We start from the raw sequence: 12154 nt of genomic DNA on the forward strand, positions 1-12154 counted from the left end.
TCATTAGCTGTATATTATTGGAGCTCAAAATAGAGTTTAATGAGCCAGGAAGAAAGATAAATTGCTGAGTTCAGCTAAAAGACTATAGTAGCTACAGCAAGTATGTGTTTGAAACATTTGTCATTAATTAGGTATCGTCAGTTACCTCCTGGATGAAGGCAAAGCCATCTTGGGCATCATAAAATCCATGAACTGCAGTCTATGTCTCCAGAATTTGATAATCCAAATTAATCAACTGGGCAAAACTCTCTTCCAAACCATTAGAGCTATTGATTCATCTGAATCTATAACATGTTATTAAATTTTCATTTTTAGTAAAGATAGTTGATTTATATTAAGGAGAAAAAAAGGGAAAGATTGTGTATAGCAAGCAGTTAGGTTAGAAGAATATCCAATAAAGAAGGTCTCTTAGCATACAGGGAGAAGCAGAAGGCATACAAGGTAATGCTTCCATCCAGTATTGCATAGGATTTCATTGATTCCATGAAACGTTTGGTCTCTGCGTTGGTGTCTGCATGAACACCTTTCGAGGGGGAGAAAAGAGACAATACATCCCTATTTTTATCTGCCTCACAAGGACAGGTAAATTATTTAAATTCAACTTCTTGAAATAAACCCCTATTATTTGTAGGAGCATAGCCAGGAAAAATGGTTAAAACAAACAAAAAAAGTTCAGCTACATGCAACCTTCCCTAATTCTATTCACTCTTCACTACTGCATGGAATAAAGGGAAAACTCATCTCACCATGACTTCTCTCTGAATACCTCTTGAGACTTCTTCCATTTGGGACCTAAAAATACAAAACTAGAATCACATATTCATTATGACAAATTCCAGTTGTCCTAATGCACCTAATGTCTTCTAGGTCCCCCAGACATCAGTAGTTGTTAGAGTAGCACATGACCAATGAAATGGCTGGGTTTTTTTTTACCTTGTGCAAAAGGCTGTCTGCTCATGACCAGAGCATGGGGCCTCCAGGAATGTTCTGTTGAAGTCAGAATTTCTGTGGGACTGCTCTGACCAGTGTGAAGCCAAAGGACTGGACATTTTGTTTGGTGTGAAGGAGAGCCTTCAGGTGGTCCAGAACCAACACAGGAACATCCAAGCCATCAAGTGTTCCTATGGCTGATTCTGTCCCAGGCTTGGGGTGGAACAGGGTAAAACCTAGCAGCAGGCTGGTGTGCCAGTTCTCCTTGGCTGTGCCAGACATACCTCAGCTGCAGCTGACAACCTGCACAGGGGCTCAATTAATCAAGAGAGGTTATGTAACAAGCACAGGATTCCAGGCAGAAAAATTCAAACGTATCTGCACATGAAACCCTCATTGTCCAGTCCAGTCACTTCTGCTCTGCACCAGCTGCTTCTGTGAACAGTTTTTCAGCTTATTCTCAAATGTATCTCTCCTTGATCATTTAATCAGTCTTTAAAGCTCTGTGATGTTATTGATCCCACTCATGCCTCCAACATGTGTTTCCAATGGAAAATCCAGCAGAGAGGAAAAGTGCAGAATACCTTTTCATCATCTGCAAGAAGAAAAAGATGCATTTTTCTCCTTTCTGATTTTATAGTTTGTTGTATAATAGCAATAATCTCTTTTGCTTTCATATACTTGCAATAAATGGCTTTTGAGATCGATGAAATGTCTGAGCTTCACTTTGGCTATTAATCATTCTTTGGAGTATTTTATTGCTTCATATATTACAAATAATAGAAATTATTCCTTAAACCTACCCAGACAGCTGAGGACTGCAAATTTCAAACCTAACTCTGAGAGACAGATTCACTGATGGCAATCCCTGTGCTGTCTTTTATAAGAGTAAGTAATAATAACAGCACTATGCCTTCTACCTGCAGCCTTCAACCCCCACTATACAATGCATTAAGGAAAAATGAACCTTGCTTCTCTTTTTGAAAGAGGGGATGAGGTGAGTTTGTGGGTAAGAAACACCTGTGAAGACCTCTCGCCTTTTTTTTCTCATTATCTGAGAAAGCAGCATTTGTAACCTGGCAGAGTTTGTAATACCTGCTCTTGGTGCCATCCTGCTAACAAAGCTCCTTGGGAGCGAACCCTCTGGCTGCAGGTATGGGAACACTGCCCTGCAAGAGCAGCAGTGTTGCTGTTCCCCATCAACATCAGCAAGCCTGGAGTGAAACAAATACTCACTCAACAAACTTGCTCCACATATTGCCTAATTTGACCAGTTTTCAGTTCCTCCTTCTGCCTAGGGTCTAATCATGGCTTTTTGGGTAATCATGAATTAAAATTGACAGTGACATCAAAGGAATGAAATTCCCTAAAAGTTCAGTTTGAGAAAATATGTTCCAACCCTGAGAACAATAGTATTTGCCTTTCACAAAGAAAGAATTACCATGAACTGGGGCACAGAGTGCTGTTCTGTTCTATTAGAGTCTTCTGCATTGACATATATGCACCTCTTGGATGCCTCTGCTTTGATCATCTATCATCCTTTATTCCAATAAAAATACAGAACCTACTTCTCAGTTCAGTGAAATTCCATATTTGTTTACTCAGGTGATGACATCAGTATAATTTCTTTGTGTCCATGTGAGATTTACCAAATCTAGTAAGAACCCATCATTGTGACTCCTGTGACAATGCCCTCTCTTGGGGCATCATGAGCAGTTGGTTGCTGAAGAGCAACCAGAGCATTTTCACAGCATGGGCAAAACACCTCACTATTGCCACAGGCTGTGTGTGGATCAATCCTGGCTGCCTGGGGAACTCAGAGAAAGAACTCAAGGCACCTTGTTTCCCCCATACACTGCATCAGGGTAAGGGCAGATGGCCAACAGGCCTGAATGCCAGGTCCACCAGCAGCACTGGCAGTAAGAACATACTGGGTGTGCACTCTGCTCTCAGTTTGACTGCACTGCAAACACAGACCTGCCAATTCTAAAGACTTGCAGTGAAATAGTATAAAAATGAGATGTTCACTCACCTACTTTTATGCAAGTTACAAAAAGTCAAAAAGAAATTGGGCTGGGATATCACAAGTCTTTTCTTTGGGCCTCAGCCAGCATGAAGAAAATGAGGGGAAAAGAAGCTTTAATTGATATGACAGCATTTTGACGACAGTCTCAGTGACTGGCCAGGGATTTTGTTTGTTTGTTTGATAACTAAAGGACAGATTTCAATTTCTTCTGCCATATCTACTCTAGGCACTCTATTTTCAGTGTTACATAGTCTTTAACATTTCATCATGTTTCTAAAACTTTATCCAGGTTAGTTACCTCAACACCCAGAGTTTATTTTAATGTTTTCTGCAATTTAATAATGATCCATCCTGCTGAACCTAATTCTGCAGGCAAAATAGATCCATAGTTTTAATGACAGCAATTTTATGTTATTGTATCACACAGTTGCAACAGGCAGTGTGTGAAAAGAACACTTGAAAAAGTCTACTTTAAATCTTCCCTGTTTTTCAACAAATCCCTTGTTGTACTGCATTTCCACTAGCCTTACATGACACCTTCTGCCACCCTCTAAATTACCTATGTCTTAACAGTGCCTTTGTATTCTATGGATTACTTCCCTTTGAACATTAGGAACCATATTTTAATAAGGGAAGCAGAGATGATTTGCTTTTTATTCTCTGTCTTGACAGAAGAGAATCAGAAAGGGAGAACTGGTTTCTGTTCCTTATGCATCGCTAGCTAAATTGTTTCCACATTTCCAGTCTAATCTAAATTACACTTGTGTGATTCCAGACCATGTGAGAAGAGATGCAAGACTCAAACTGAGAGACCTCTTGTAGCTTGCTCTTGAAAGTTTCAAAAAGTAATATTGAACTCCTCCAGGCTCCCCTTCTCTCCTACCCTCTTTTCCCAAAGACATTTGTTAGGGATGTAGGAGGTGTTTGTTCATACAGCTCAACAAGGTCTTGCCAGGCCTCCTCAGAACTGGGTTAAATGCAGATCTTCCCTATAACCAGTGAATGCATATTAATCATATTAATGAAATAATATTTTACCTTTGCCTGTTTGAGGAGGAATATGAGGTCTCTTGCCTAATTATAAAAACTGATGACCATCTCAAATCAGAGATCCAGTTAGTTCAGTTATTCTGTCTCTGCCACTGGTCAATGGTATAGGCTTAAACGAGACTATATAGCATGTACAGCAAGAACACAGCATGTACAGAGTGATCCCTCCTCACTTTCAGAAATCAGCATTTTACTGTGATTACAAAAAGACCCTTGTTAACTAGTGAAGAGAGAACAGAGTCTGGAAAGATGAGTTCTCTAAATGACTCTTCCCTTGAATTGCTTTGTGCCCTCAGGCAATTCACAAAGGTTGTGACTCATTTACCAAGCCAGTATGAAAATATTCGTCAGACTTTGCAAGTTGGTAGGGTCTCAGTGCCCTTCTAAAGCTGTGTGTCACTGCAGCAAAGCTTGTGAGTCAACAGCTGCAAAATCTGCTATGGCCAATAAGGGAAAAATGTGCCTTAGAAATGCTCTCACATCTTGAAACCCAAATAGACAAATGAGGTTGTAAGCTTAGATCCAGGGGAACTTTGCGCAGATTAGAAATGACAAATTAGAGCTATGTAGTAATATTGAAGTAACTCCTTTTGTTTATATTTTAATAAAAATAACAGGAACAATAGTGGGCAGAGAACAATAGAATAAGTACCTCTCAAACAAATGTTTAACAAAAATTAGCAGTCCCATAACATAGACAAAGAAACTAATTTCACTTTATTTGAAACACTAAGGTTTTTCTCAGTACTTGTTATGTCCAAAAGTCTTTACAGCATTTTAAAGGCATATGCTATAAATTCTTTCTTACCAAATTTACAAGATTTTTGAGTTTTTCTTTATTTGAAAATTGATTTCAGAAACCTCTAAGGTATACCACAGTTAGGCTTTGGGAACATTATTTATCATTTTTCTATTTTGAAGATGCTATTGTGAATCCATCAGTATGCTCTCTTGTTTCACAGTAGTTTTCCAAGATATTTTTAAAAGAGTTTTACAAAATTAGAAAAGAGTAATATAGTCCTACAGAAAAGAACTGTACCTTATGGTATCTCTCTTAATTTCTATTTATTCTTCCATCTACAGGAAAAATAATAAAAATTAAGAAAGCTAATTTACACAGAGAATTGCACATATAAGTGGAAAAAATATGTATGTTTTCTTACTATATTCCAACAAATTGCCTATTATCCATCAATAATATTATCCAGTCATGTGGAATATTAAATAATAGGTTGGCTGCCTTCCATAAATTTCATCTAATTTTCCTTTTATACTTAAAAAAGTTTTACAACTTCAGTGAGAAAAAGGTCAATCAGAAAAGTCAAATCATTTTCCTCACTATATCAGAGTAGAGATTTTACATATGTATCTTACATAATGGAGTTCTGTCTTGCTTCATTTGATAGGCTGTCCTCTTCTGCTTTGCCTGCTAATTAATATGGTGATATATTTTCCTCTAAAACCTTCCAAGCATCTTTCAATTTATGAATATACTTTGTTCATTATAAAACTGTAATTTATCTAGTGACAAATTGTCATACAATCCTTAATACATGTGTAGACCAGTATGTTTCCCTTGTTCTTTGGAGTATCATGATCAAAGCTTATAACCACTACATTTGGTTCTGCTCAGAAAATGTAACAATTAACAGTAAAAATTTATTTTTTTATAAAGGTTCCCCTTCAATATCACCTGCCATATAAAGGTATATGCAAGGGTTTTTTTGCAAACCATTGCTTGATCAGCAAATTGCTTCCTATGAAAACCAGAGTGTTACTATATGGCAACAATCTCATCAGATGGGTTTGCTTGTACAGAAAAGCTGACCAGGAATGCTATTTTCCAAAATATATTTTTTCTAAAAAGCTATTTTCCAAAGTAATAGTTTGCTTTTTGAGTGCAGCGTCAGCGGGAATGCATTCCAAACAATTTTGTTGTATACATTTCTCTGTGAAGAGCAGGACATGAAATCTGCTCTTTGCCTCAATCTTTTGAGAGCAGCATGAAAGTCCCTAAATGAAATGGCTGAGATCACAAGCAGCTGTGGCACATGAGCTGCCTCCACCCACAGTAAATCACCAAGTCACCATATTGCATAGTCATAACAGATACTTTCCAGAATATTACTTGGCTCAATGGATTCATATGCTTTGGTTATCTATTAGAAACTAGGGAATTCCACCTGCAAATCCATCCTCTAAGTGTAATTTCATTAGTAGTTTCATTACAGTTTGCTATAGGTTCACTATAGTTTATGCAAGGGACATAGTAACAGTCAAGTTAAAGAGAATGTTCTTATGGTTGTTAGGGAAGTGGTGCAGACCATGAGTAACCAAACCCAGAAAGTAAATTCTGCTATGTCCGGCAATCTGTTTTATTACTAGGTCTCTAAAAGCACAAAAACAATACAGTAGAAGAATGCTCTAACACAACATCAGCATAACTGGTAAAAATCTAGAAGGGTATAACAAGAATGTCTGACATATTATAGCTGCATAAACTCAGTGCACTTGCCAGCTGTTTCATGCCAACACCTGTACTACTAGTGGACTATCAATACCATTCTTTCTTTTCAATTAAAAAAACCAAACTCCAAAAAAACAGACAAACAAAAAACCAACAAAGCCAATTCTAGATTACTGTCTTTAATTTACTTCACAGACTCAAACCTGTCTTCCCAAAGCCATGAATTGACTTAGAGTAAGAATACACCTAGGCAAATCAGAGACAGTTTGACAGAGACACTTTTCTAACTTATGCTTATGCCAAAAACTATCCCTCTTTCTTCGAGTATGTGGTAAGGGATTAAGAATGCCTACTCATAGTTTCTACGGCACTCTGAGAAGTAGAAAAGCCAGATAAATCTTAGATTTCATTTTGAATAATGTTCCAAAAGTAATTCTTGTTCTATTGTGCACATGCCTGCTCACCTGCAGAGGTCTATGTATCTAGGAATGAAACTGAAAGTTTGGTTGGACTTGATGATCTTGAAGCTCTTTTCCAGCCTAGTCAATTCTGTGATTCAGTGATTACAGGCCAGAAGAAATGTTCTTTGGTTGAATTATATCATTACATTATATATTACATTTCTTCATACTATGGCAAATGGCAAGTAGCATTGAAACATAGCTTTCATTAATGTCCAACTAAATTAATTGCAACGGGTGCTATGCTCTGCTGTCATGAGTTATGTAACCATAATGCAGTCAGTGAAACTAACTTGAGTGATTCATCAGAAAATCAGGGCTACCAGCCTCCTTAGATACCCAGTGGGTAACTTAGTGTCAGAGTTGAGTTTCCTGATAATGTTCAGGTGATAGGAATGACTTGAACACAGTAGTGTTTCCATCAAAGAACAGGTTAAGGGTTGGGGGTTCAGGAAACCACAAAGCCCAGAGCCCCAAGCACACTGCAGCTACAAAAGGCATGCCAAGGGGAACAGAGCAGAGCATCAGCAACTCACCTGAGCAGAAATGCTGCAGCTTAAGTCCTTCACTTCAAGGGAATGAGCTTTCCTACTCCAGGCTCTCTCCCTCCCAGGGCAGCCCAGTGTCAGAGCATTATCTCCTGCAATAAAGGACACCATTTCACACATCATCACCTCCCTGGCCAAAAGTGGTAAGACAGCCCCACTTTCATCAAGCCCTGGTTGTTCCCCAAATACAGAAGAGGGGTTGAATTATAGAGTGGATGAAGTGCCATGCATGCCAAGGATGACAAATTACCATGACACAATGAAGTAATATCAACCACCACAATAATAAAAGGATCAAATAGAATTTGTTTGTTGAAGGGGTGTGAGTGTATTGTTTGACCCGAGTTTTGTTGGGCACAAGCACCCTGAAACTCCCATCCTGCTCTTTCTGCTGACATTTACCTGCCCACCACAGCTGCAACCTGTGATAATAAGCAAATTGCCACCCAATCCTCATCAAATCTCTAAGTTCAGCCATCTGTATGTTCTGAACCCAGAATGCATGGCTGGGCTCTGAATTTCCTGGAACTTAATCAGATGATTCTGAGTAAAAGTGAGACACTGACACATGGAAATGTAAGGGGAAAATGCATTTATAAAGGTTGTTAAATGATTTATGTCACGTTAGTTGTTTTAATGCTTAACTTAGTGCATCTAGGGAACTATTTAATTAAGTTTTCTCTGAAAGAGCCCAACTATTAGCATGTTATAACAGGACTGGGAAATGTAACTATATTCTCAGTTGAGGCTTTAATATAAATATGTAATATTGACCTGCCTGCCTCCAAGTAAGACAGTAAGGAATGAATTTATAATTGTCTTAAAAAAAATCAGCATAAAAATTCTGGACAAACAGAGATTAAGATTTGTTGCACAAATATTCTTCATGATCTACTTTTGAATCCACCAGTCATTTTTTGGAACCTTCATGTAAATTTGATTAGGAAACATCAATCAAATGATTCCTTAGTGCTATCATGTTTATTTATTAATAATAGTGAAAAAGTCATGTTTCTTGGAACAGGACAGTAATTAAGTTACACCAAAATTTGAGATTCTCCTCATCCAATTCTGAGATGCTTTCTGGCAGCACCAAAGGTTCTCTGTCCTCAATTTTCTTTAAAGTCTTGTTATGTGAACATTTTCTACTTTATCATGGTTTATTTTATGCTTTATCTTTGCTTCCCTTCCTGTTCAGAAAGATGTTGCTCAAACAAAATAACAGGCTGACCTCATGTTCTTAGGCCAAACTTGCCATGAAATACCATGGTATTGCTTACTTCTACTGTTTTATGTAAAAACCACAGCACACATTCAGGTGCAAGGAATGGTGCAAATGAACCAAGATGAAATGATGTACAGCTGCATACATTTCACTCAAATTACATCACCATTAGATTATTCTCTTTTATTAAACTCAGATTTGTGAATAAGAGTTGGTAGATATTTTTGTACTATTTTTGCAATGATAAATTTTAAAGATACCACAGACCTTATGAAATCCTTACAGTTCTGAGCTGGGCAGTATTTAAGCTTTGGCCAGCAAGACAGCAAACTCTCTTCATTGCCTTAAATCCAGGCTTGTCCTGAAGAAATCTTTACTATTCATGGTAAATATGACAATCTTCTCAGTCTGTCTGGAGAAGCTAAAGGAAAAGACTTTTTCTATCCTGAAAGCTGAAAAAAGATATCCAAGAAGTTGAAAAGAACAAAATTATTCCATTAGTATATATCCCTTATCACCCTTGACGTTGACTTCAGCCAACTTATATTACTCATGTAGCAGTTGTCCATCTATATTTATATAAAACCCCAATTGCTGGGAGTAAAAAGATAGAAATAATCTATTCATACACTCACACGAAGTTATAAATACACCTTTTGGAAATTTAAATGGACTAGGTTTTACATGTTATCCCCCAGGTCAGTTCTGAAGTCTGAATTTGATTTTTCCATTGACAGAGAATGTGTGTCTCATGCCTGTGGCTATTTCAGCCCTTGGGAATGATTCCAGTCAGGTAATCACTTGGGAAAGGTGTGATTTCCCAGAGAACTGTTTCTGTGTTAGTTCAAAGGTCTATTAGCAAATACACAGGAAAATTGTAGCTTTAGAGGGACAGTAATATAGAGGATTATAAAATGCTGTAATTTAAGGCACACAACTTCTTGAAGACCTGAAGTGCTCCTTTTCTAAGTACCATTAGCAGAATTAGAGTAATAAAATGGCCTTATTTTAGAATCTGGTCCATCTGGCCCACCTTTGTTAATTAGTAAGGATGTTACTAAATAAATAAAACTCCCAATTTCCTTCAAGAAAGGGCTTGCTAAGATCTGAAAAACATAATTTAACAGGTTTCATTAGGGTTATGACTTATGGGAGAGATACAAGTTATAAAACACATCTGATACATCAATTGCATCCCATCTCTGTAGGCCAGACATGGAATAAAAAATTCTAGAGGTATGAGTGGGATGTTGAAGGATCTCTCATTAATGGCATTTGTATGAAAAATCTAAAGTGTTTTTTCCGGGGAAAAGAAAAAGATAAACCCCACAGTTTTGCATTAAAAACAATCTAATTGAAACATTTTATTCAGTAAATCTCACAGAAGCTGCAGATAGAATTTCTTGAATTACTAGAATTCCTGCTTCTGAAGGGCTCGTGTCTCAGAAATCTGGAAGGTTGCCTCCCTGCTTTTATGGAAGACACAACTGTGTGTTTCACTGCAAAGTGCATTAAGGCACAAGAGAAATAGCTTTCCTTTAGTCTTGCAATGTGTTAAGCATATCCCAGGTATGTAACAAATAATAAATAAAATAACAGTGTAAGTGTGGCTGGGATTAGAATAGTGATACCATTCTCTGGAGTCTCTGTCATGCTCTTTCATCTCACTCTTGACAGCTCACTTGCCAGTTCACATCACAGTTTGAGAAAGATCTGCCAGAACATCAGCTACACAGGAGAACAAGAAACCCAGGATCTATTTTTTATTAACTTGCTCTTTGCATTGGTGAATCTCAACAAGACCTTTGAGTACAGCCTGTGAGTACTGACCAGAGCAGAAATGGAGTGCAGTGTCTAACATTCCTTTCCCATGAATTCTTAATCTGTCTTCTGAAGGAACTGGCAAAATACATATTCTCAAATTTTTCCTGCCCTTCATCTGCTTTAATCCTTTGCTTGTGTATGACTATACTGCATATTTTAGAGAAGCCTGGAGAGGAGGTCTGCTTCTAACCACAATTATCTAGGATGTAACAATTTGGCAATTTGGAAGATGAATGCAAACTGTATAATAAATCCTGGGACTCACCTGGCATGGCACTGATGGAGTTAAACACATTCCCAAGCACTGTGATTGCTCCACCTTTATATTTTATCTGACAGTTCTCTTTCTCTCCCTGGATTGTCATGTAGCCCTTTTGCTCTGTCTGTTCACATTACACAGTAACTCCTCTAGTGTCTCTTTCAATTTCTTCCATGCAAATGCATTCCCTGTCACACATTAAAATTTGTGCACAGAAGATTTCCTTAGGCTCACTGATGCTTTGGCACACCTACCTTTATTAATATAAATATATACATAATAATAAAAAATGCCAATTAATAAATATTTAGCCAAAATATCGGGAGCATCTACAAAAGTAGATTTTTATCATATAGGTCTTAATAGACTGCTAGCATAACATTTCCCTGTGGAGAACTCCTGAATTCTTCCATGGCTGAACTGGTTTCAGTGTTTGTATCAGCAAGCACAGGAACCTCCAGCAACATAAAGTGATGGTGACAAAGGCTTTGCTAAGGAAATGGAAATAGATTCAGATTTGTGAGAAAAGACCATACCTGTCCTCAGGCAGGCCAGACAAAAATTACCTCTAGTACTACAGGTTTTATTGCTACATCCAGAGAGACTTGGTGGATCTCTTAATCTCCAAGGAGAACTGGCAGGTAAGATTGGATATGAGGACACTCAAGTCTTGAGACTGAGAAGTTAAGATATCCCTGAATAAGTCTTTAGTGCTCCTCCTCTTTCCCCAGATGACTTTGGATGGGATTTGAGCTGACACCCGCAGTTGTGTGTTTGAACAGCTCTATTCAGTGCTAGGTTACAGTTTACACATCAGCTTCCCAGACCTAAAAATCATGAAACTCATGATTATGTTTGTCAGCCCATCCTGAGTTTTTACTTTGTTCTGAAATTTATTGAAAAAGAAATATTGAGCACTTCTTTCCCCCTCTCAGATCTTTTATATGTACAGAAAAACTTACTGAATAATATACATTCCTCCCAGAGGATTTGTATCTCTGTATCAGTGATAGCTCATAAAACAGAAAAGCTTATTTTAAGAACTTTGCACAACTAAGTTCTTGCTTGTTAGTATATGGTTTTGTCCTTTTTGATTTTAAAACACATAAAGGCAACAGAAATGAAAACACATATAAAAGAACTCCATGATCCAAATACTTTCCACAGAAAATTTAAACATTTAAAATGAATGAATTCTGAAAGAAACAGCTTTGAGTGTTATTGACTGAAAAAGCAGATGGTACAAGGATACATTAGTGTCACAGAGCATTACCTTCATCCTTAGGAGAAGAGATGGCATCTCAATGATGAACTGGGCTTTTTTCAATGCTTTGTAGGTGGTTCAAGTCATAAAACATAAACCC

Source organism: Agelaius tricolor, unplaced genomic scaffold (assembly GCF_023055355.1).
Source record: "Agelaius tricolor isolate 1412-34295 unplaced genomic scaffold, bAgeTri1.0.p SCAF_13, whole genome shotgun sequence".
In the NCBI taxonomy this organism is placed as follows: Eukaryota; Metazoa; Chordata; class Aves; order Passeriformes; family Icteridae; genus Agelaius; species Agelaius tricolor.